The sequence below is a fragment of the Callorhinus ursinus genome, unplaced genomic scaffold, assembly GCF_003265705.2.
Source record: "Callorhinus ursinus isolate GAN/ISIS: 27379988/994484 unplaced genomic scaffold, GSC_fseal_2.0 scaffold1, whole genome shotgun sequence".
Lineage (NCBI taxonomy): Eukaryota > Metazoa > Chordata > Mammalia > Carnivora > Otariidae > Callorhinus > Callorhinus ursinus.
Genome location: NW_027397063.1, coordinates 124,366,144 through 124,391,234, shown reverse-complemented (window position 1 = coordinate 124,391,234; position 25,091 = coordinate 124,366,144). Strand labels below are relative to the sequence as shown.

The window sequence follows — 25,091 nt, the reverse complement described above, 5'->3', positions numbered from 1 at the left end:
CTGACAATAGATGGCACCATCCTTGCAGATGTATGTAAATCTATCTTACTAAATATCGTTGGGCACTAGTAACTATTTTATTCCCATGGGGGAGAAAATCTTTATAGAAAATCTTGGGCCCACACAAACAGAGGCCCTCTTTGGGTCCTTCTGATAAGCTGGTACCAACATTTATACTGGGACATATCATATGGATTGCAATTATTTGTCTTCAAGTACACCTTCCCCACCAGACAATGAGTTCCTCCAATTCAGCAACTGCATCTTATAATTCTTTCTATTCTGGCATCTGTCATAATGCCTCATATATGGTGAGTGTTTAGTAAATATTTGTCAGATGACTAAACACAGATTGCCGCTAAATGTGGTTGCCTCCATCTAAATACCACCCTCCTGGTGCGCGGGGGTGGCTCAGTCAGTTGGGCATCTGCCTTAGACTCGGGTCATGATCCGGGAGTCCTAAGAATGGGCTCCCTGCTCAGCAGGGGGTCTGCTTCTCCCTCTGCCTTTCTCCCCAGCTTATACTCTCTCTCTCCTCAAATAAATAAATAAAATCTTAAAAAAAAAATCTTCCCTCCTATCTACTCATAAATGAGGGGTATTAAATAAGAACTTGGAGTGAAAAAAGACTCTCATCCAGTCCTATTTGTGAACAATGGCTAATTGTTCTACTTTCAAGTAGACCCTGTTCTCCATACCTATTTTGCTTTGCTTTCCAGTCTGGTTTCATCATCCCTCAGTGTCCTTGATCTCATGGTACCTGGTTGCTGAGTTACGTGGTACCGTTGTTTTCTTACATTTGGCAATGGACTAACTGTCTCCTGGCAGAGCCACCCCTCCTGAGATAAAGATGAGAAACTTCAGGTATGTTTAACTAGATCAATGGCAGCCAAAGTGTGAGTATAACATCCGCTTCCTGTGCAAAATGGCTCCCTGGTGGTCAGTTCAAAGACTCAACATTGGAAAGCAGCAAGGTAACATGTGGCAAGGGCAATCCAATCCTTATCCTGCCACCTCAGGAGTTTCTCTGCTGGTTAACTCTATAAAGTACTTTTAATGTGTCCTCATGCCAACCTCTCTTATTTGTGGTTTATTTGTTTGTTTGTTTCTAAGAGAGTATTTGATGGTGCTTTCACAACTCACTTCAGAGTGTGGAGGTGAGAAGAAAATTCCTCTGCTAGATGGCTTCTGTTGTTTGGTTGTTGAAAGGAAGACCCTATGACATAAAGGCTACTAACTGTTTATATTGATAAAAAAAAACCAAAAAACAAAAAACCTGCCTGCAACACAGGCTGGTAGGTGGGGAGGTTTTAGACGGCATCATGATGTGAAATACTATGTGAGACACTTACCATGACGTCCCAGGACCCAGTGGTGTTCCCACAGCTGCATCCTCGGCCACAAAGCACTTTACAGGGAACAATTTTAAATCACTTTGATTTTAAAACAATTTGAAATCACAGCGAACCTCAGAACAGAGTTTTTATCATTTTTTTAAATGTGTATGGTGTAGCCCATGAGTTTTAGCAGTAGCGAGAATAAAAGACGCACTCATCTTTGTAAAGATTGTGAGGCACACTAAACTGGAGTGAAGAGGGAAGTCTTGGGCTCACTGGATCTGGATCCTAGCAAGGGGTTCACTTTCCAGACTTCAGTTTCACCAACAATAAAATAAGATGATAAAAATGACTACCTCACAGGCAGCTCGACAAAACAGCATTCTTTGTTTTTGTTTTTAAGATTTTATTCATTTATTTGACAGAGAGAGACACAGCGAGAGAGGGAACACAAGCAGGGGGAGTGGGAGAGGGAGAAGCAGGCTCCCCGCGGAGCAGGGAGCCCGATGCGGGGCTCGATCCCAGGACCCTGGGATCCTGACCTGAGCCGAAGGCAGACTCTTAACGACTGAGCCACCAGGTGCCCTGACAAAACAGCATTCTTAATAAATTAGTTGATGCTGTAGCACCTATTAATTACTTGAATTATTATCATAATTTGCACTGGTTGTGGAGCCAGGATCTTAAGTGGTTTGGATCCTATTTCGCTAAACATCTAATCATCTAGCCTCGGGCAGAACTTCTCCTTGCCTCAGTTTCCACAACTATAAAATGGGCTACTGTGTCCTCATAGGACCAGTGTGAATATGAGATATCTATGTAAAATATTCAGCAGAGTGTCTGGTATGTAGTAAGCACTTAATAAATGTAAATTGCAATTTTTATTATTCCATTGTTGCTAAGATTATGCAAAATGCAGCATCCATTTTCTCTGGGAAAAAGAAAATAGCCCACTGTAGCCATTTCTGAAGATCATTCTGAGGACCAAGAAACAAAGAGCTGACAATTAGATGATATGTAAGGTGGAAAACTTTAAAAAAAAGTTACATTCCTTTTTCAAAAAAATCAACTATTTCTTTTGAGATAACAGTACAGATAGTACAGAGTTGTCATATACCCCCTCCCCCACTTTCACATTTTACACAACCATGGTACAATGATCAAAAGTAGGAAATTAACATTGGTACTATGCCATTAACTGAATGACAGATTTTATTCACATTTCACCAGTTTCCCATTAATGTCCTTTTTCCATTCCAAGCTCAAATCCAAGACTTCACATTGTATTTAGTTGTTGCATCTCTCCCAATCTGTGACAGTTTCTCAGTTTGTTGCTCTCTTCCATGACCTTGACCTTTCAAAAAATTCTGGTCAGATAATTTGTAGACTGTCTCTGAATTGGGATTTGTCTGATGTTTTCTCATATTAACTGAGATGATAAAATTTGGGGAAGAATACCAGAGGTGAGGGGCCTTCTCAGTGCATCTTATATGGAGGTACATGATATCAATATGTTTTGTTATTGGTGATATTAACCGTGATGACCTGGTTAAGATAGTTTTCTGTCAGGTTTCTCCATTGTGGGTTACCATTTTCCCTTTCCCTACTCCATTAATGAGAAGTGAGTCACTATGTCCACGCCTCCAGCAAGAGGGAGAAGAAATAAGCTCCACTTTTTGGAGGGAGATATATCCAAGAATTCATGGACGTATGATTACAACCAGCACAGCAATTAATAAATACTTTGGTGACATAATCTGTGGTGAGGCAAAAGTTTCTCCTTAAACTTTTGCCCACTAATTTTAGCATTCATCAGTATATCTTGCCTGCAGCAATTTTTACTACAATGTTCTTGTGGTAATTTTCTCTTTCCCTCATCTTGTCTATATTTATTAATTGGAATTTCTCTGTAAGGAAGAAGTGGCTTATCTTACTTATATAAGCATGGACTCACCAATATGTATTTTATTGTTTGGGCTATAAACCCATATTATATTTATTTTTGTTTTTCAAATTATTGTAGCTTTGACCATTGGGAGATCTTTAAGTTTGCTGATTCCTGTATCCTTTTGACTTTTTTTCCTCACTTCCTTACTTCTTGAAACCATAAGATGCTCTGGTCTCATCTTATATTTTCCCTACCTCCGGTCTTTCTTTATGGAGATCTTTTACTGGAGAATGGTATTTAGAAACCAAGTTCTGGGTGCTAAGTACATTGCTTGCTACTGGAGTATCCCTGCTACTAGGCCCTCTCAGGGAATCTATGTATGCATACCAACCAATGAATAAACACACACACACACACGTTTATGTATCTACACTTATGTTTGTATCTAACTGTAAACATGTTAAAATAAACATTTTAATAAACAATTTTAATAAATTAAAATTAAAACATGTTTACTAGTAAACAATTTAATATTTAAAAAAATAAAAATTAACATTTTAATAATTAAAATAAACATTTTAATATGATATCTCTGAATCTCATCTACAACCACAGGGTTCTTTCTAGCCTTCCCCCTGCTTATCCGTAAACTTCTTTCTCTGGCAATGAGAAATCTGGCATTTGTTTTCTACAATGTATATATTTATTTGCTCAATCCTCATGTACATGTCGCATAGTTTCAGAATTGGGGCTGACCCATACCCTTGTGAGAAACCAGTTTATCAACTAGAGTAAATAGTTTGTGCACAGTTTTGGTCTTTAGCCTGAAAGCATCTAGCTTAAATGTGGTTTTCCAAAGCCACATAGGTCAGCTCCTTTCTTCCTCACCACTTTTAATAATTATATCATACACTTGTTCGTCGCAGTCTGTATTCCTTCTTGGCTCTCACTGTCATCCTGTTTTTTTTTTTAATTTGCATAAGTAAAATTCATCCTCTGCGATGTACAGTTCTATGAATTTTGACAAATGCATAGACTCACACACCTACCATCACAATACCATTCAGAACATCACTCCCCCAAATTCCCTCATGCTCTCCTTTGTAGCCAACCCCTCCCCTACTCCCCCACTGCTGATCTGCTTTCCATTTCTATCGTTTTGCCTTTTCCAGAATGTCATATAAATGGAATCATACAACATATGGACTTCTGTATCTGGCTTCTTTAATTTAAGAATATGTGTTTAAAATTCATTCGTGTTGTTGCATAAATCAGTAGTTCATTTCTTTCCAGTGCTGAGTAGTATTCCACTTTATGGATACACTACAGCTTATTTATCCATTCTTCTGTTGAAGGACATCTGGGCTGTTTCCAGTTTTTAGCAATGATATATAAAGCTGTTATAAACGTGCACGTACATGTTTCAGCGTGATGGTAAGTTTTCAGTTCACTTGGTTAAATACCTAAAGTAGGATTGGTAACTTATATGCCAAGTGCATACTTAACATTATAAGAAAGTGCCGAACTGTTTTCCAAAGTAACTGTATCATTTCACATTCCACTGGAACTAGAGTTCCAGTCGCTCTGCATCAGCATTTGGAATCGCCAGTTTTGTTGCTTTTAGCTATTTTAATGTTATGGTGTCTTGTTGTGATCCTTATTTGCATTTCTCTAAAACTACTGATGTGGAACATAGTATCATATGCATATTTGCCCCCTCTATGTCCTCTTTGGTAAAGGGTCACTTCGGATCTTTGTCCTTTTTTAAAAATGGGTTGTTTGTTTTTGTATTGTGGAGTTTCTAGACTTCTTTATCATTCTGGATACTAGTGTCCTACGAGAGATGTAGTTCGCAAATATTTTACTTCAGTCTATGGCCTTTTTCTCATTCTCTTAACAATGTCCTTCACAAAGTAAGAACTTACTATTTTGATAAACTACAGTTTATCATTCCCCCCCTTTTTTTTAGTCCGTACTTCTGATTGCATAACTGAGAACCTTGCAAATCCAAGGTCACATTAATTTTCTTCCAGAAGCTTTATAGTGTTGTATCTTACATTTAAGTCAATGATCCATTTTGTGTTATTTTTGCATAATGTTTGAGGTATGTGTCAAACTTCCTTTTTTTTTTGCATGTGGATCTCGGGCTTTTTCCTCACCATTTGTGGAAAAGACCATCTTCTCTCCATTAAATTGCCTTTGAGTATTTGCCCGAAAGTTGGTTGACTCTACTTATGCGAGTCTATCTCTAAACTTCATATTTAGTTCCCTGGTCTACGTGTTTGTCTTTTTGCCAGTAACACACCGTCTGTGTCCTGTCTGAGTCTGGTTCTGGTAATTGCCTTGATGATGACTCACCTTTGCATATGTCTCACGATTTTTGAAAGTTGCCTACCTAGTAAATACTGAGGTAAGTATGTTTTGTGCTTGGAGACGGGCATACCTTTCCTTCTGCTCGGCCTCTGGTGTCCGAGGTTTGTGTGCCCTATTCGGGAGTTGGCTGGGTACAAGATTTGTTATTGCTATGGCTATGCTCATCGTACCTCAAACTTCAAATTCACCTAGGGACACCTTCTCTTCAGGCTGGGGCTGGCTTGCCAAAGGTCATTTCCTTGGTGTCCACTTCCTTCCTGGATCTGGGTCTGCTCTTTGTGTAGCCCTCCAGGGAGAATCTGGCTCTTGCAGCTGTCCCAGGTTTATTAGAGTTATCGTTGCCTGACATTTGTCAACCTGGTGCTGAGGGGTAGGAGACAGACGGCTCTGATGACTGATGCTCTCAGTAATCCTCAGCTGCAGGCAGGCCCAGGGTCCCTGGGTCTGGAGGGGTGAGGGTGGTTCACACATTCTCCTGCCCTGCCCCTCCCCCAGCTCTGCTCCTGGCCTCACCTGCATGCCTCAGCCCCAGAGGCAGAAGGGTTTTTCTTTTCTCTTGCTTCGGTGGCAATGAGTTTTCCCTGGTACATTAAATTCCCACTTGTTGCTGCCTTACTACAGATGGAGGTACCTTTTTTTTTTCTCTAAGGAGATGGTTCTGGGGCAAGTTTTTGCTGAAGCTTCTGCTCCCTTCTCCCAGGCAACACCCTGAAGGAAGTTTTGAATATAGAGCAATGAGGACAATGACAAGACGATCAGTGACACGGTCAGGTTTACCTTTAAAAAGCACAGGGAGAGGGGCGCCTGGGTGGCTCAGCCAGTTGGGCATCTGTCTTCAGCTCAGGTCCATGATCCTGGAGTCCTGGGATCAAGTCCCACATCGGGCTCCCTGCCCGGTGGGGAGTCTGCTTCTCCCTCTGACCCTGCTCTCTCTCTCTCATTGTCTCGCTCTCAAATAAATAAATAAATAAATAACAATCTTTAAAAAAAAAAAAAGCACAGGGAGACTGGTTTGGAGCAGAGCAGAATGTGAGAAGACCAGTTACAGAGCTCTTGAAATTGTACAATCTAGCAGGGTACAAGGAACACCCATCAATATCTTAAGAGCTGGCACCGGAATTCCTCTTAGGGAAGAAACTATCTTTGTTTAGGAAAATCCCTTAACAGGCCGTTTAGGTGTGAAAAGACCCCCAGGCAAGAGTAAAGAACAAAAGCTCAGCGGAATTCCTCACGGGAATAAAATGAAGTAAATGTGAGCTTGTTTGGCTGAGATTGATGAGAGGGAGAAAGGAGCTGGAAAGCAGACCAACAGCCCGATTACAGAGCACCTTGCAGGGAGCTGTGATCACTGAAATACCGGGGGCAGGGGGTTATCGAAATTGCACGTATGTATAAGGAGAGCTAAAATGCTAATACAAAATTATCGTGCTTCTGTGAGGTAGATGCCCTCTATTGCCCTGAATCATCAATAAAGTCAGGCGCATACAGCAAAAGGAATGTTTTAAGGAAGCTTGATGTGGGTGGGGCGTGGGGAGTCTCAGGACCAAGGATAGACGCTGAGTCCCGTGGCTTCACGGATTAAGTTCACTCCAGCAATAGTCCAAGAAGGAGGTCCAGAGAAGCCAGGTTCAAGGAAAGTAAGAACTCCTTGCCTGACACAAATATGACAACTTAAGTGCCCTAAAGGGAGCACTGGACTTTTTACAAGTCAAAGATCTAGGTGTTTGAGGCAAGGTGGTCTCAGCAAACCCTCTGTCCATAGTCAGAAGTTCATTCCCACAGCCAGGAATAGGTTAATACTCAGGAATCAAGTATATAACTGGGGTGCCTGTTGTGTACATTTTCTCATTTAAAATAATTTTTAAAGAGATATTGATTTGTAATATAATAACTACATTAATAAAGGCACAGCAAACCGAGTGTGTCAAAATAAGTTGCTTTGGTCTTCAACTCATACCATCAAAAGAAAGCAACAGAGTTGAGTTAACTTATTCAAACCACTTAGAATTATTTAAGAATGTCATTTTACATCTGCAAAAGAGAAAAGACAGTTGAGGTTCCTATCAGAAAATGTTATTCAGGGAGAAGATAAAATATAGTTTATGAATTATTATATTTAAAATGGAATCAGTCTACTTCAGAAGGAAAATCGGGCATTTTCATGATGACCTGGATGAAAGTAGAGATAGCAAACGAGAAGCCTCTCCTCCAGGTAAACGGGGACTGTAGCAACACCTTGAACCACTACTCCAAATATGAGTCCTACAAAGACACTTAAGTCCCACTGTACATAACATATCGCTAGCAAAAGGCAAATTGGGCATGAAATGCCAATTATTTTACACCTGAGACACAAAAGCAAGACATATTACAAACAAGTGTATTTTGGGAGATTCTTTCAAAACAGTTAATCACTAACTTTGGCTCATAGTCTGTTGTATGAACTTCAGTACCAAACAAGAGGCAGTTGGAGTTACTGTCAACAACAGAAGCACTACATAAGAAAGTCAAAATTTTTAAAGAAAACCTCCTGTACATTTATATTGTAGGAATATGTCTTATAAACAAGGGAGAAAATGTCACAAAAACTCCAGGTATTATTCTTGGAAATATTCACATTCACATTGTCTTTTTTTTCTTTTTTTGTCTCCAAAATATCTCATGCCCTTTACTGAAACTAACACAGAGAAATTATTCTCCTCTGAATTCCCTTGAATTTGGTCCATAATGGGGATACAACTCTAATATCAATCCAAGTACATTTGAAAGTGAGGGTTTTTTTGAGTTAATCCAAATAGGCTTAATACTCTCTTGATTTAGTTCCCCTAGAACCAGACTCTGATGTAAGGAGTTGAGTGCAAGTAGACTATTTGGAACATGATCCCAGAAAACTCTAGTAAGTGTAGGGGGAAGTGAGACCAAAAAAAAAAAAAAAAAAAAAAAAGGAAAAGAAAGGGGGAGAGAGAGGGGGGTGGCTGGGTGGCTCAGTCGGTTAAAGTCTGACTCTTGATTTTGGCTCAGGTCATGATTTCCACGGTGTGGAGCCTGCTCAAGATTCTCTCCCTCCTTCTCCTGCTGCCCCTCGCCCCCCTCAAAAAAACCAAAAGAGAGATAGAAGTCAGTAAAATGTGCCCTTCAAGGAGATAACCACTGTGGACGACTGGGAGTGCCCCTGGGGATCTGTGGGAAACTAGTCTGGAATGTACCTCAGACTTATCCCAACCGAGGGGCCTCAGGAGTCAGACACTATCTGCTAACTCCTTGCTGTGTACCTGTTGAGAGCTGCTTCTAGGGACATGAAGTCTCCAATTTGCCCTGTGTCTGGGCCACCCATCCTCCAGGGACCAGAGGAAGGGCCCTCCAGAGAGAGCTCAAAGTGCTTACATAAGCAGCTTTGGGATCTTGTAGAGGGAAATGCGGTGAGGATGTGTGTAGGGCACCCACAGCATCTGTAATGGCACTCAGCATTGCTCACAAATTAACAAATCAGAGAACCATAGAATGAAAGAGCTGTCAAAACAGTCAGGGATTGGGTCCTTTCTACAGGTGCTTCTGATACCTTGTACCTGTTACTGGTCTCTGCACTTCTGCAGTAAGCACTGAAGTTTTTTCAGGAAGGGAGAAAAGGAAAAACCCTAAGCGTGTTGTTGGTGTTCCCAGCAAATTCATGCAGTCGTGCATTAGGAAATGAGAAAAGAGGGTGGACAGATAGTGACCTGTGATACAAAGGGCAGTCCTTGGCCCCAGGGACTCAGGCCATGGCTCAGTGTCTCATGGGAAGAAAATGAAGAGCATCAGGAGACAATGAATACCTATTTGCTGCTTATATGAGAAACTGGGCCACCATGAGAACGGGAGCCTTCTTGGCTTTTCTGGCAAGAGCACAGTGTGATCCCGAGGCTGTGAGGACCACTGAAAACCTAGCCCAACTTGGACAAGTCTGAGATCTGAGAGCTGGGACACAGCCCCCTCGGTACAAGCATCCATGATTTTTTTGCTAGAGGGGAAGTATCAGCCTCCGTGGCCTTTACCAGGGTATCTCTCCCAAACAGCTCCATTGGTGACATAGCTCTAAGGGACACAGAGTTTAACCTGTGCAAGAAATGTTCATGGACACCTGGGATACTATCAACAGCTCTTGGAAATAAATAGAAAAGTCTCGGAGAGGTAGTAAGGTTACACTGGAGCTGGGTAGAGAAATGTCAGTGATGGAGTGAGGAATGGATAAGGCTCAGGTATTGGCTGAGGAATGTACTAAGACTTCCGGATGGACCAGGGTTAGCGGGAAGTTCGTGGATGAGAGAATCAGGACATGAGTGGTGGACCCAGTGCGGCTCTGGAATGGATATGGAGCAAGGATTTATTTCTTCAGCAAATGTTGATTGAGCTTTTAGTACTTGTCAGGCACTATTCCATGTACTGGAGATACATTGCACCAGATAGAAATTTCCTATTTTTATGTGGAGTTTAAAGTTTAACACAGTGGCGGTGTTATGTGTGCATGATACTAGACAGTTTTTGCTACCTTTTTAAAGACATCTTTTTATTATCAAATAATAATTATCTTTTAAATTTCTTCTCTTTGGATCAGGAAGTATGGATATGGCATATAGAAGTGCCCCAGGATGAAAACAGCTATGTCAGAATTTAATATGCACAATGTCTTGAATAGTGTAAGCTTTTTTCGGTAATTCTGTTCCTCTTGCAAGTGATTGGCTAAGGCAATGGCATGTGATACAACCCTGGCCAATGAGACTCTAAGGGATATCGGCTAAGGAGCTTTTAAAAGGGATGCCTAGGGGCTCAGTTTGTTAAGTGCCTGCCTTCGGCTCAGGTCATGATCCCAGGGTCCCGGGATCGAGTCCTGCATCGGGCTCCTTGCTCAGCAAGGAGTCTGCTTCTCCCTCTGCCTGCTACTCCCTCTGCTTGTGCTCTCTCTCTCTCTCTCTCTCTGACCAATAAATAAAATCTTAAAAAAAAAAAAAAGAGCCCCTGGGGAAAAAAAAGTTTTCCTCATTGACCAAGAAGACACTTAAGGAGAAATTGCCTCTTATCTGTCTCTCTTCATGGTTGTGTAAGGATGTAGCATCTAAGACCACAGAGACCATCTTGTTTCCTTGAAGAAACAAACCTGGGGGGTGGGGGAATGCCAGCCCATTGAAGGTAGGGGAATGGACAGATGGAAAGAACCTGGGTCATTAGTACCATCTCTGGGCCACTGATTTAATAAATCCTGGAAATGTCTGTTTCCAATGCTCCTGTTTTCAAGCCTACAAATTCTTCTCATTATTGAATTCACTTTTAATAGCATATTCTGTTACTTGCAGCCAAAAGCATGCTATCTGATGGACTCAGTAAGTTTACCAAAGCATCAATCATGAATACCATTTAAACATTGGTACCAAATGTTCAAAACTGCCTGGGTTGCATCGCTGACAACAAAAGTGTTGTTTCTGGACCTAAAGTCAATACACTTATTCCAAAGCGTTCCGTAGACTGACTTTACTTGCTTTGTTCTCATTGCTCTTGAAACAAAGCCCTTAATTTTTGCTCTATACAGCTAAAAAGTATATATTGGATATGCTAAATATACCAATTGATATACTTTTAGTAATGCAGAAGAATAAAAGTAACTCAAGCCCAAATATTATAGTAAAGAGTTATCAGAATTCTTTAGAAATTTCTGAGGAATTTGCCCTTGGTTAATATTTGTTTAGCATCCAAGACACTTTATCCTTCATCATACACTTTAAAGGTGCAGAGAATACCCTCTCCATGGATCTGCCATGCCTCTCCTTCAGCACCCCTCCCTCTGAATGGCTAGCCACTTACTCCATGAAAAAAATTATCTGCCACAGTCACTTAATGTAGGAAGCAACATGAGACAGTAAGAAAACTTCCAATTATACTCTGACCTAACCTCTCTTACGATGTCTTTATATTCCCATAAATCAAAGCAGGTAAACCCTTAACACCGCCTTTGAAAGGTTACATATATATATAAAAAAAAGAAAAAGGAGCGAAATAACCAGTTTTCCTCACAGTCAGATTTTACTGTTACATTGTGAAGACCTTTCAAGATTTTTCCAATATAAGCTATGTCAGGAGAAATCTCAAAAATATATCATACGATCTGAATTGTGGATGACAAATGGCCTGGGTTTCCCATCATTCCAATGTTGTCAATTTGGCCTTCCTCCTCATTGACTCAGGACAGACAGTGGGACTCCAGACTCAGGCCTGCATTAAGTATCACATCCAGTAAATGAATTTATTTCTTTTACCAATATCATTGCATCAGGGAGACTTGGGGGGAACACTGGCTTGGGAGAACGTTCCTGGTAGCTGCAGACAGTTCTATTTCCTTCCTGTAGTCCCAATAAAGATGGGGGGAGGTGAGGGGGAAGAAAGAAAAGAAAATCAGAGTGATGAAGATAGGAAGGGTGCAACTTGATCTCAGTTTTGTCATTCCCGTCCATGTTTCACACAAATTCACCACATGGTGAAATCCAAAGCTTGCTCAGAAGAGTGGGACAGTGTGGAGCCACAGAGTCCTCCCCCTCCACCTGCACGCCTTTTTCAGAACCACAAAGTTCACAGGTGATACGAAGGGAGGCGTCTCTGATACTAGCTGCCAACCCCCCGATGCAATTTATTCCCTTCCTGAAAGCTTCCATCCTCAGATGTGGTAATCACACCTCCTCACCTTCCTCCTCCAAGAGCTTTGTTAACTTTCCTGATTTGTTTTTCCCTGCTTCAATAATCCAAAGCCTGCTACTGCCTAGTACCTCGCGGAAGAACAGATGCAGTTGGGTGCACCTGGGGACAGCTGCGGTCCGGACTCCGGGCCCCCATCAATTATCACCCCCCCTTACACTCACCCTCCCCTCCATCACGTTGCCACCTGTGCTTCATGTGTTCCTGAGATTCCCTGGGAAAAAAAAAATGCAGTGAGTGGCATTCGGGAGGCTCTCCGATTCCCACATAGTGTGTAGCCTTCCCTTCTTCTAGCCCTCTTTTTCAACGTGCTAATTGTAAATGCAGCTACAAAGAAATGCCTCCAGAAAGCACAGGCTTCAAGCTCAACCCAGACAAAGGTGTAGCGACTGCCAGAACTCAAATACTATCGGCTTTCAGTCTGAGGCTCAGGCTTTGAAATTACTGCAGGCTCCCAATTCCCCTTGTCTTCAAGGACAGAACCGGGCCCAAGCAGGCGGCACCCACTGTGAGTCTGAGGGCCACCCAGCAGCGTGAGGGTTTTCACTGTATTACAATTATTAAAACACCTGTGCTAAATAACCTGATCCAGTCTGAAGTGTTCCTGAATCTCCCAAATCACTCATTTCTTAACTAGGCTGGCTTATTGATTGCATTTAGGTTGGCACTAGAAAATCGAGGTCAAGCCAGGTTCAAAATCTCTTGAAGTCCTCTCTCACCTGCATTCCGAGGCATGCTACATCTGCGTTGAAACTTCTCATTCCCGTATTCTCCTGCAATCCTGGTGAAAACCAACCCAGATTTCAATGGCACTAAAAAAGGCAACCACGGACAGCCTGAAGAAAGCAGCTCAGGGATGAAAAGGTGCCGTTTCTTTGGATTAAGAGTGGAGTGGAAGGAGTTTTTCCTACCAACATGAGATGATTTGGGGAATGAGAATTCCGGGGTGAACCCTGCAGAAATGACAAGAGATGCAGTTTCAAGGGAATGAATTCCCTCCTGCTTCTCAAGATGTACTGAGTGTCCGTGTCATATGCCTAAGCTATTTTAAAGCAGCTGGTCACTTACATTGAAAATCACACAGATGGATGAAAAGTTCTCACAGGATTAAGAAATGTCTTTAAAATAATCACGGCCACATGTGCTCTGTGGCCATCAGCAAGGCTAGGACTTTGGCCTCTTTGTCCATGAGCCCACGGACTCTAACTGTTCGAGGAGACTTCTGGCGCTAGCAGTGTTTCTGCTTCCTTCAAATGCAATTTCTTCTTTGGCCAGGGCTTCTTTCCTAAACGGTAGGGCTCAGTTCAGGTATTGGCAAGTGTTTCAGGAAATGATGGAAAGAAGCCCTACACAGGTTCAAAGAAAACTCAATTCTTATCTAATCTCGGAAACATAGTATGGAAAGACCCTGGGTTCCCCTCATTCCAGGGCTCTGTAGGAATGCTAGTATGGTTCTGAGGCCAGCCTGTAGCTGTGCCCACACTTGAACTTCTCAGGCACCCCTCGACTTCTTGTCAAACTAGACCAAGCCAGACTGAGTCCATAAAAGCAGCCCTTGACTCGTCGCCATACCAACGTAACCTAGGAAGATACAAGCGGATGTCATTAATGCTTTGACAATCTCTCGCACAACCTCTAACATTTCATCAGCGTTTACTATGTTCGGGGAACTATGCTAAGGTATTTTATATGATATATCCTATTTATTCCTCACAGCAAGCTGGTATGGAAGGCACTATTGATGTCCCCATTCTATAAATGAAGAAGCTGAAATATAGGGTGTGTGAGTAACTTGCTCAAGGCCACAGAGCTGGTAAATATTGGAACCAGAAAGGGACCCACACTTCCTAATTCCAAAGCCTATACTCTTAACTGCTACACAATGTATCCAAAAGCAAAATAGTCACTATGCACACACATGCACACACACAAAACCTATTTAACCTCATAAATAATATTAGAAGTGTAAAAGTAACAATGGGACACCCTTTTCTTTTTCAAAATATTTACAATGATAATATCTGGTCAGGGGTGGGGGAGGTAGGGAAAGTGCTGTGGGACACAATTAGGTACCAACTACCTGGAAGGTAATTTGGCAATGATGTCAAATGTCCGGGGATTTCACCTACTATTCCAATTGGTAAATTTATTCCCAAGTCTTTATCCTAAGGAAATAATTTAGACAAGGGTGAAAAGATGAATGCTCAGTGATTTCTCATAGCATCATTGGCAATAAAATGGGAACTAGCCACGGTGTCCCATCACAGGGAGTTGGCTGCACAAGCTGTGGTATATCCATATATTGGAACACTGGCAGTTATCCAAAATTGTGATTTCAATGTGTATCAAGGGATATGGAAATACGGTTAAGGTATATTATTGAACAAAAAGATAAAAAGTCATAGACACCATATAATCTCATTTGGGCAAAAATTAACACACCCGCTTGGACTTTTGATGAAAAGCATTTCTTATTCCCATTATTTTAACTCTGATTATCTTTGGTGAGTGGAATTGTGTGCAAGTGTCTTTCGCTTATTTTTGTCTCTGGACCAAAAATGTATTATTTGTATAATCAAAATATTTTGAAAAGCTATTGATAATTGTGATAACAGGATAAAATTGATTTTATAGATCAGCAAATCTCAACCACATTGTATAGGCAGATGTGAAATAACTTATGAAAGGTCAGCATTTTCTTATGACAAGCAATACTGAACTAAAATTAGCAAAAACTTTGTGAATTCAAATTATCTCTTTAATCATGCCTCTTTTACCCCCTTGGGTTCCAACATACTGTTTTGAGTAGAGGTGGGTAGGAGGGGGCGGGATTGCCACTAACCTGGAGAATTGCATGCCGTCCACAGCTCATGTTATCCGTATCCAGTAGACAGCCATCTCCAACCTACAAATTGAGAGGGTTGGGGGATGATGCATAGCGACAATGTGTGGCCTTGGTAAGGGTGGGATCAAAGTCTAGCTAATGTCTGCGTGTGAATGACTGTTCATCATGTGGCCTCTGCAGGGGGAAAAAAAAAGGTTGAGAACAAAAGCCACAGACTAATCAGACTATTCCCAAACTCTAATATTCAAAGTCCTTACATGCCAAACTACTTCAATCCTTAACATTTCAAATTATACTCACAAGTTAGAAGGTTCTGAATGTAACTCTTTTCTCCCTTTTGCCTCTTTCTTCATCCATTCCTATGAGGCTCTCCCGAGATGACACCACAATGCTCCCAGGGCCGAGGATGTGGGTCCAAGCTTTTGGTGTATCAACCAGTGTGGGCTCTGTTCCATGGACACATGTCGAACTCCTGCCATTCTTCTCAAAACATATGCACAGTTTGGCCAAAGGAGCCCAAAAGAAATTACGTAGCTGAATCTTTTGCCAGTGTGGCAAAAATCAAAGCACATGGTCTATGAAAGATAGGTCGTTGACAGTCTTCTGGACTGCAGAAACAAGAGTATGTAGTGTTAAATCATCCTGCAACCAGCACACTTGCTATTTGTTTATCGCTTCATCCAACAAATGTGTGAACTGATAGTCAAAGGCACACTCTTTGACAAGAACAAATATGCAGAAAATATAAGAGCCCAAATGAGTAATTGTTTCCACCACTTACAATAGGATTAAGCATTTGTCAGATAAGGAAAATACCACAACTCAATTGGGAGCATGGGTGACATTTCAAATATAAAATATTTGGAATGCGTGTCCATATCTGATAAACATCACAATCTATTTCCATGTTATTATATCAATTTTGTCTCTATAGAAATCTCAAAGCTTCTGTTTTTAAACACTATGCAGATATAAATATTTACATTTGTTTGTGATACATGTGTGTACTGTGCATGTATTTGAGTGTATATACACATCACATATCATACGTATCATAATGTGCTATAATTCACACTAAAGTTAAGCCTGCCTGAAGTGATTTTGCATACCAAACCATATTTTATCACTTCAATAAAAATATTTAGTGAGCACTTTGTATGTGCAAGGTTTTGTGCTAAGTGCTAGCAAGGGACACAAAAGTGAAAAATAAATTCAATATGTATGCTTTCAAGGAGCTTATGATTTGTCAGGTAGTTGGAAAGACGAGGAAACAAACAACTATTAGGTAAACTTAGCCAAGTGATAATGATAGAGATGCAAACAAAGTGTCATGGGTATTTCAAAAATTGTATATAGATACGGAAGTAAAGTTCAGCCATTGTCAAGCGTTTTCCATAAAAAGCCAGAGAGTAAACAAATTCGGCTTCATGGGCTATACAGTCAATGTCACCACTGCTGAAACCTGACATTATAGACAAAAGAATCCATAGACAATTTGTCAATCAATGGGCATGGCTGCCTTCCCATAAGACTCTCTGTATGGACATTGGGATTTGAATTTCATATAACTTTAACATACTGCAAAATATTCTTTTTCTTTTTATTGCTCTTTTCAACCATTTAAAAACGTAGCAACCATCCTTAGCTCACAAGCAGTCCAGAAACAGGAGGTAGGCTAGATTTGGCTTGAGGGCCAGGGTTTGCTAACTCCTGATATAGATATAGACCTCGCTGAAGAGCTCAAGATCACAACCAACTGGGGTGTGAAAAGAAAGAACTTGGGGGAAAAGCTTCATGGAGAAAAGGGCTGTGATATGTACCATGAAGACAGGAACTGTTTAGAAGAGATGGCAGTAGGAAGGGAAAGGTAAGGAATGGGAGAGGAAAAGCAATTCACCGTAACTAGAATGCCTTGCTAAGGAGTTTGAGTAGGTCCTGAGGAAGCAGGGAAATATTTCAAATAAGGGCAAAAGGATTGCAGCTACTACTCAGATAGCGGAAGGTGGGAGGTTTGGTGAAAAAAGGGATGGAACTACTGCAGTCACCCAGCTGAGTGATCACAAAGCCTTGACCTTCCAAAGGGGTCATGGGACCAGGGACGGGAGGAGGGATTCGGGATTCAGTGACGAAGCCAGCAAGATCTGGTGGCGGATGCCTATATGTGTGAGATAAGCGCAGGAAGAAAGCTAACTCCATGGTCAAGGTCTGGGGAAGGTGGAAAAGCTGATGCTGTGACAGAAGGACTAGTTGCAGGGAGATTTTAGGAAGGATGATGAAGCTCAAGGCAAGTGAGGCAGGACGGGCAAGCACACAAAGGAGTCCATATTCTACTGGTTTCTGGAAATGGTCTCCACAGACAGCCTATCTTCTCTAAGCGGCAGGCCATTGCTATTATATCATGAATAGTTGCAATGATTTCAAATCAGTGTTCAGCATTACCTGCCAGCAAGATATTTTTGGATACTATCAAAATCTGGGCTCAGAGCGTTGTCATTTACCTTATAGTCCTTGGCAGAGAACAGGTTAAGAGCCACCGCTATCAACTACTTCCAAACACAAAAGCTGAATGTCTCATGTTAGCAAAAACACCTGAATAACTGAAGGTTGAACTGTGTTCCCACCTTACCTCTGTAACTGCCTGTTAGCTGTAAATTTGGACCTCAGAAGGAATTTTAGACTTCAGATACAGTTTGAGAATTGTTAGCATACAGAACCAGGCCATTCAATAGAACATTCTACAGTGAGGAAATTGTGCTACATCTTGCTGTCCAATAGGGCAGCCATGAACCCATGTGGTTAGTGAATACTTGAAATGTGGCTACTTGTGAATACTTGAAGTGTGACTGAGGAACTGAATTTTAAACTTATTTCATTTAAATTTAAGGAACCTCCAGAAACCAATATTGTACTGTATGTTAACTAAGTAAAATTTAAATTAAAAATATATAAAATAAAATGAAAAAAATATAAGGAAGCCTATGTAGCCCACGGTTACCCTATTGGCCAGTGCAGATATAGATGACAATTGGAGCTGAGGGAGTGGGTGAGTAGGAACAGCATATCCAGAATATCAGAAATAAGGGACATTTTAGAGTGGGAGGAGGCAGAAGGTGGGTAGAGATTACCTAAAGGAAAGCTAAAGAGGAAAAACCTTTGAGGAAGAGTGGTCAACAGTTTCAGCAGAGAACATGTAACAAACATGAGGAGATGCACAGACAAAAACATCTCCATGGACGGTAGATATAAGGTGACCATGGGGACCTTTGATACCTACAGGAGCGTGAGAGAGGCAGAATCAAACTCAATGGGTTTGGGAATGAACTGGTGACTAAAATTAACATAATAACAGTAATAACAGCAACAGCCATGGCATCATGCACCAGAACTACTTCGGAAAGAAAATAAATAAAAAGACAACTTTTTCAAAATCATGTGTGGCTTAACTCAGTTATTGGAAAGACCAGACTGGGAAGGACATTGAAATGTCCTGTCTTCCCTGACTTCTAGGATGCCTTCAATTATAAGGTGCACCATCAATATAGTAACAGCTTTCTGTGCAGGGGGCAAGAGGGAGCCACCACTTAATATACACACACCAATTCTTTTTTTTTAAGATTTTATTTATTTATTTCAGAGAGAGACAACGTGAGAGAAGGAACACAAGCAGGGGGAGTGGGAGAGGGAGAAACAGGCTTCCTGTGGATCAGGGAGCCTGATGTGGGACTCAATCCCAGGACCCTGGGACCATGACCTGAGCCGAAGGCTCAGTCAGCTTAACTGGCTGAGCCACCCAGGCGCCGCCCCACACCAATTGTAATAGCCAGGCTTTCTAGACTCAAGGGAACATAGTATATAACACACAAAGGTAAAAGGTCTTCCTTAAAAACGCAATGGCTTTCCTTCTCCACTGGAGAAGGAAACCTTAGCTTTGTGGAGAGGTTCCAATCAGTACCGTCACAGATTCTCAGAGAATTCTGGCTATGCATTCTTGCGCAAATGGTAACTAGAGAAAAAAATGTGTGACAGTTGCCCCAGGAGGTAAGAACATTAGGACAAGGAGCAGGGCATGAGAAGAGGGTAGGTTGACTTAGGTTCCAGAGAGAATGGAGACATGGCGTCACTCTGCCATCACTGGCCACAGTTACAGACATGGGACGAACAAAGGAATCAGACTCTGAGCATATGCGCTCAAACTCTGAGCACCCAAGCTCTTTCTTGTGAAAGAGCACATATGCTCAGGTTAGCTCTGGGTTCAGGTGAGGCTGCTCTGGAGTTCCGGTGCCAAACCAAGGCTCTTCATGTGAGGCACTGCCAACATCGTCAGACAATCTGAGGAACACAGATCACTCTCATCTCTCCCACACCCACTCCTGCCATTTCTGGGCTTCTGGTTAAAAAAGGAGACTTTTCCTTTACTTTCCTTGGAGCAATTTACAGGACCATGGCATCCAGCTCACATCTTCAGGCCTTATATGCACACTGAGAAATATTTACTTTTATTAAAGAACATAGAATCATGGAACTAGAAAAGACATCAAAAGACCAGTCCCAATCAGCGATCTGTCTTCAGACAAGTATTTGTTTATCGTGCCCCCAAAAGATGATTATTTATATCCTTCTTGCAAATCTTTAGGGACAGAGACGAGACGCTCTGCCTTGTTTGTTTGCTGCAGCATTATATCCAGATGTTGTTCATCCAGAACAGAAACCTGTATATTCCTGGCAAAATGCATCAACCTCCATGCTGGAGTCTTTGTTCAAATGCATACTATATTTGAATAAACACGTCTGGGTCACTAAGTTCCTTCCAACAAATGTTTTAACATCTTCCCATTTCTTTCTTCCATTTGTTCAATTCATTTCAAAAATAATAATCATTGTTCTTTGCCCTTTTGTCCAGTTTGTTACTCTGTCTTGTATTTTTTTTTAATTAGGGAAATTTAGTGCAACATGTTATGCCTCTGATTCTAAATGTCGACAGTAAAGCTCTCCAAACTCATGATTTCTGTGGCAAATATAACCCAGTCTCACTGCCGAGTCACAGAGGCACAAGCATTAACATTTTATGCTATATGACAAAATACTGCACTTTTGGAAGGGGCCGGGATTAATGTTACTATGACAACTCCAAATTTCTGACTTTTATGCATGTAAAATTTCAAGGATACAGTTGCATTATAACACAAGGTTGTTTATAAAATCTCGCCTGAGCACTAAGATATTTATTACAAGTCCTCACTGAGACCAATAGAAAGTGTCACACCCCCCCATAGCAATACACATCAGTGAAATAGATGGTAGTGTATATGTGGTTGCAAAATATTATGAAATCGATTAAAATCTTATTTCTTTCATAGCTGCTATACTTATAAACATACATACAGTATGCAGCCCTGGATATAAATACAAATAAAACATAAAGAGAAAACATATAAAACCTCATAAATATACAGTATCCTGCCTTATCAATATTCATTTATGCATATCTCTGCACTCACGCATTAATAAAAGCACATATATTGGATTTGAATGTGTGAGGGATGGGTAGGGAAGCTGTAATCAAGATATTCAAGCTCTCCTCTTCATGGAGAAGTATTACATTATCTCTCTCAGCCTATTATGTTTTCTGAAATTTCCAAATGTATGTTTTGGCCTCTTCAACTTTAGTCTTTTGCATTTAAGTAATGAGAAAGTTAAGTGCAATAAATGGATCACTCAAGGGCATTACAAAGAATGTTTTGATCTATTTAGAGCCTTTAACTTCAGAGCAAAGGCCTGGTTTAGTGTGACCTTAGTGAATTCAAACTGTTTTGTTTCACTAACAAGTGAAGCATATATTTCAATAGAATTAATGTATGACTAGCTTCTCAAAGAGACTCCATTTCAGGCTGGGTTGCGAAGGGCGGGGGGGGCACCTGATTTCAAAACTCCCACAGATGTATTTCTAAGAAAGCATCTCAGTATAATGCCAACTGATGAAAATTTGAGAAGTATATGGCCTTGCAGCTCTATTTTATTTGTGTTAGTTAGTAATTAGTGGTACAAATATAGTTTTCTTCAAAAATTCAAAGCGCCAGGATTCTTTGCAAGAGACCTGGACTTTTTCTCAACAAATTCCAACATGTTCCCCATAGGATTCAGGGGGACAGGGCCCTGCTCTGTATTCTTATTTGGTTAACTGTTAGTATTGAGGTCCAAATCAAACTCTGAGCTGAGATTCTTTCCTGTTTCTTGGGCCCTCACCTCCCATAGACGTCTTCCTTTTCAATGGCTTCAGTCCTTCCTTCGGCAGCTATGAATAATGCGCCAACATCCTTACTAAAGGCCAATTGTTTTATGGAGCTGGGATGGATAATTAGTAAATTAATTCATTAAAGTTACCCTCCCATTATTGAACCAATTATCTGTATAAGCAAGATGTCCTTAGTTTATAAAAGACATTTGTGCCCATGAGTGAATAATTGTGAACCTGTTCTTTTTCCTTTCTTGACCGAGTTTAGAAAGACATTTTACATGGAGTTCCTTTATGTCCTTACTAAAACAGCTGACAAAATATAACAGGGCCAGAGGCAGCCTAGGGCACAAAGAGCCATGGGGTTCGACACAAGACTTATAATCAAGCTTTAGAAACAGAGCCTTTGATTTAGTAATAGCTCACATTTATTGAGTTCTTACAGAGAGCAAGGTGCTATTTGAAATACTCTGCATTTGCATGTTTTCATCCTCACAATAACGTCCTAAGAGTGAAACAGCAATTGAACAGAAGGCTAAGTGACTTGCTCAAGTTCATGCAACCAGAAAGCAGTGCAGCGAGGATTTGAACCCCAGGGAGCCAGGCTCCAGACCACACTCATCTGTTTTTCTTTTCTTTCTTTCTTTCTTTTTTTAACGTTTATTTATTTATTTGAGAGTGAGAGAGAGAGAGCATAAGTGTGAGGGGCAGAAAGAGAGGGAGAGAGACTCTTAAGTAGACTCTGTGCTGAGTGTGGAACCTGACCTGGGGCTCGATCTCACGACCCTGAGATCACAACCTGAGCTGAAACCAAGACTTGGTCACTTAACCAGCTGCACACCCTTCGACTGCTTTTCTTGACTTAAGTTTTTTCAGATCTCTTGAGATCCAGTTTTAAAAGGCATAGAGTTTTGGACTTTCTTGAGGCACCCCTATGACCATCCTCCGCTTGAGGATGGGAGAGGTATTCCATATAAGTAAAAGCTTCAAAGCATTTCCTCTCACTTTAAACAACTTCGCCTCTTACGTGTCTGATATTTTAAACTACACGCTTGCCCTTTAGTCAGTGGGAGAAGAGAGAACCAAACTTCAGCTTTGATGGTAAGAGTTTCTCTTTATAATTGTATAAGCTTTTTTTTCTTATGATTAAATTCTAACCTGTGATTGTGGAGAGTTTGTAAAACACTGAAACAATCCTTCTTAATAGTTACGCCTTGTTAATGATCAATCCTGGTAATAATGCTATGGTAATTAGCACTTCAACATATTTTATCTGTCTTTTCTATGCACACTTTCATATTTTAGATAACATTGTATATAGTAATTACTAATAATATTTAATACCTGTGCATAATCACTAATATGCTAAGAACTATTCTAAGTTTCATATACATCTTGCTTATTTCATTTTTATCATAAGCCTCATGCCAGTAATGTTATTTATTACCAGGGCAATGGCTTTATGGTATTTTATTTGTGTAATATCTACTGTGTTTAGAATTAAAAACTTGTTTTTTCCTCTTTTTTTTACTATTGTATGTAATACTGAAATGAACATCTTCATGTGTTTCAGATTCTTCTAACATGGATAAGGCAGATTGCTAGACATGGAATTAGTAGGTCAATGGGCTGACCCTTTATAAGGCTGTTTCTGGTAGTTTTTGCCAAATTGCTTCCTAGAATCTACTATACAATTCTTGCTGGAAGCCTGAAACACTTAGTGAGGCAACTGTTATTTGGGGAGGTTAAGTTAAGGGATATGCCAACCCTCTTCTCAAGTTAAATCATCAGAAAGCTCCAAGTTTAAAAAAAAGAAAAAAAAAAGAAAGTTCCATGCTTGAAACTCATTAATGTGACTTCTCAGAATGGTCTTCCTAAAGTCACATGTCAAGAGTATGGCCTTGACTTCCATGGAGAACAATTAGGACTTACTCCAGGTGAGCAAAATCACTGTTTAAAGCATTGTCTACAGTGTTAGTCATCATCCCTTAAATAGGAGCAAACAGCTTTTGTCCTGTTTGATTAACAGTCACACATTCATCTTTTTTCATTTTTTCATTTTTCATACAAATTCCATTTGTACCTAGACAGTCTGGAAACCTAAAACCTAAGTAAATATCCTACAGTAGCCTACAAAATGAAATATAAACTTTTCATTGGCAAAATATTCTGCCCACCATTTTGTCCCAGTGTAGTGTTCCAATCACATCTCCTATTATTGCTATAAGTAAACTCTCTGTCCTAGACAATTTCAAGTCCCACTTTTTTGATGACACATCAGGTGTCTTTAGCATCCTCATTACAGGCACAGTACCATTATCTAAACACCTTATTTAGACTTTTACATGTTACCCTATTTTCTTTACTTGCCTTTTTAAGTCCAACTTGGTGACTAGGTCATAAGCCCAGAGAGCCTCTCTCATGTTTGCATCCTGTAGGAATTCTTAGAGGAGAGGGTCTCATGTCTTAGGTTTATTTAGTAACATGTATAGGGTCTGTTGGGCATTCCCCAGGGAAATACAGTGAGGCAAGAAGAGTCCATTATTACCCCCTTATAACCCTTAAGAACTTGAAATCCCTTTACATCATAATCACTTCTAATAAAGGCATAGTCACTTAAGCTAGGAAGTCATTCTCCTGTAACATAGAAGCATAAACTGCTAAACAGGTCCCACTTTCATTGTTAGGACTACAGATTAGTATAAGATCTCTGCTCTAGAATTTACTGAGTGGTTAGCAAAAAACAAATGTTGACTCAGTACTTATCATATGTACCTAACCTCTCTCCGAGAGAAGAGGACATCACTGAAAACCCCCTTTCAGTTTGGTTAGGGTTTAGAAATTTCTTTCCGTAACCCTGCAACCAAGGAACCTTTCTGAGCAGCATTACTTTGACTACTCTAAGTGCGTTTTATAGAAACATCTCTGGAGAGTGCTTATGTTCTATGGAAAGCCAGTATTTTTCAATATGGAAGCTCAACAAACTAGCTTGTACCCTTTTGTGTCCCCTAATCATTTCCTCTCAAGTTTCCAGAGTTACTTGAGAAATATTCACTTTGTGAACCTCCTTTTGTAAAGTAACAGTTTGACCTGTACGCCTCAGTCAAGAGCAGAGTCATAAAATGTGGCTAAACAAGGCACTTGAGGAAAAATAATCAGGGTCAGTGTACAAGTCAGCCTAGCAAAGGGATGAATTCACTGAGTGAAATCACCAGGTAATGAGTAGGTTGGAGGCAATTGAATTTTCTCCTGGAGAAATCTTAAACTCTTGGGAGGGCGCGGGAAGGAAAACAGACTTGTTGATCCAAGAGACTCTTTAAGTCTCTCGTGTCTCAAGTATGGAAATGTCCAAAACTAACCATTGAGATAAGAGAGGCATCTTCAAAACAGGCAGCGACATCTTCCCCTAACGCCATCAAAAACCTGCAACAGAGAAAACGCAGAAACCGTCATTCAGATCCCAGAGACCGGGAAGTAGCTAATGGAGCCATATATTCATCATATTGATTGGGCCATTGATTTTTCCCCCCTTTTCAGCGCCCATTTCTTGGTCTTGTGCCAGAGATGCTTTAAAGAGCTTAAACAAAACTTACACCAAATCTTGCCAAAGGCCCCCAGGGACCCTACAAACTAACTTTCTCTGTTGCTGCAAGTGTAGCTGCCCAGGCGAATCCCCTCCAGAAGAAATTCCTTCTGGAT

The 25,091-nt window shown here is 40.7% G+C and overlaps 1 protein-coding gene across 14 annotated transcripts in view; it reads right to left on the bottom strand.

Annotated features, from left to right (window-relative positions):
• Nucleotides 1-8,591: 8,591 nt before the first annotated feature.
• Nucleotides 8,592-25,091, bottom strand: part of LOC141374108 (uncharacterized) — a 127,404-nt gene continuing 110,904 nt past the window's right edge. For 10 of the 14 annotated variants that reach the window (XR_012380711.1, XR_012380702.1, XR_012380719.1 and 7 more), the window contains 4 exons: nt 24,752-24,815; nt 15,461-15,768; nt 15,158-15,334; nt 8,592-13,896 (listed from right to left, as the gene is read on the bottom strand). The gene's annotated coding sequence lies outside the window, so the exon portion shown is untranslated. The remainder of the gene's footprint in view (nt 13,897-15,157; nt 15,335-15,460; nt 15,769-24,751; nt 24,816-25,091) is intronic. The other 4 variants (XR_012380728.1, XR_012380716.1, XR_012380720.1 and 1 more) reach the window with 4 other exon arrangements.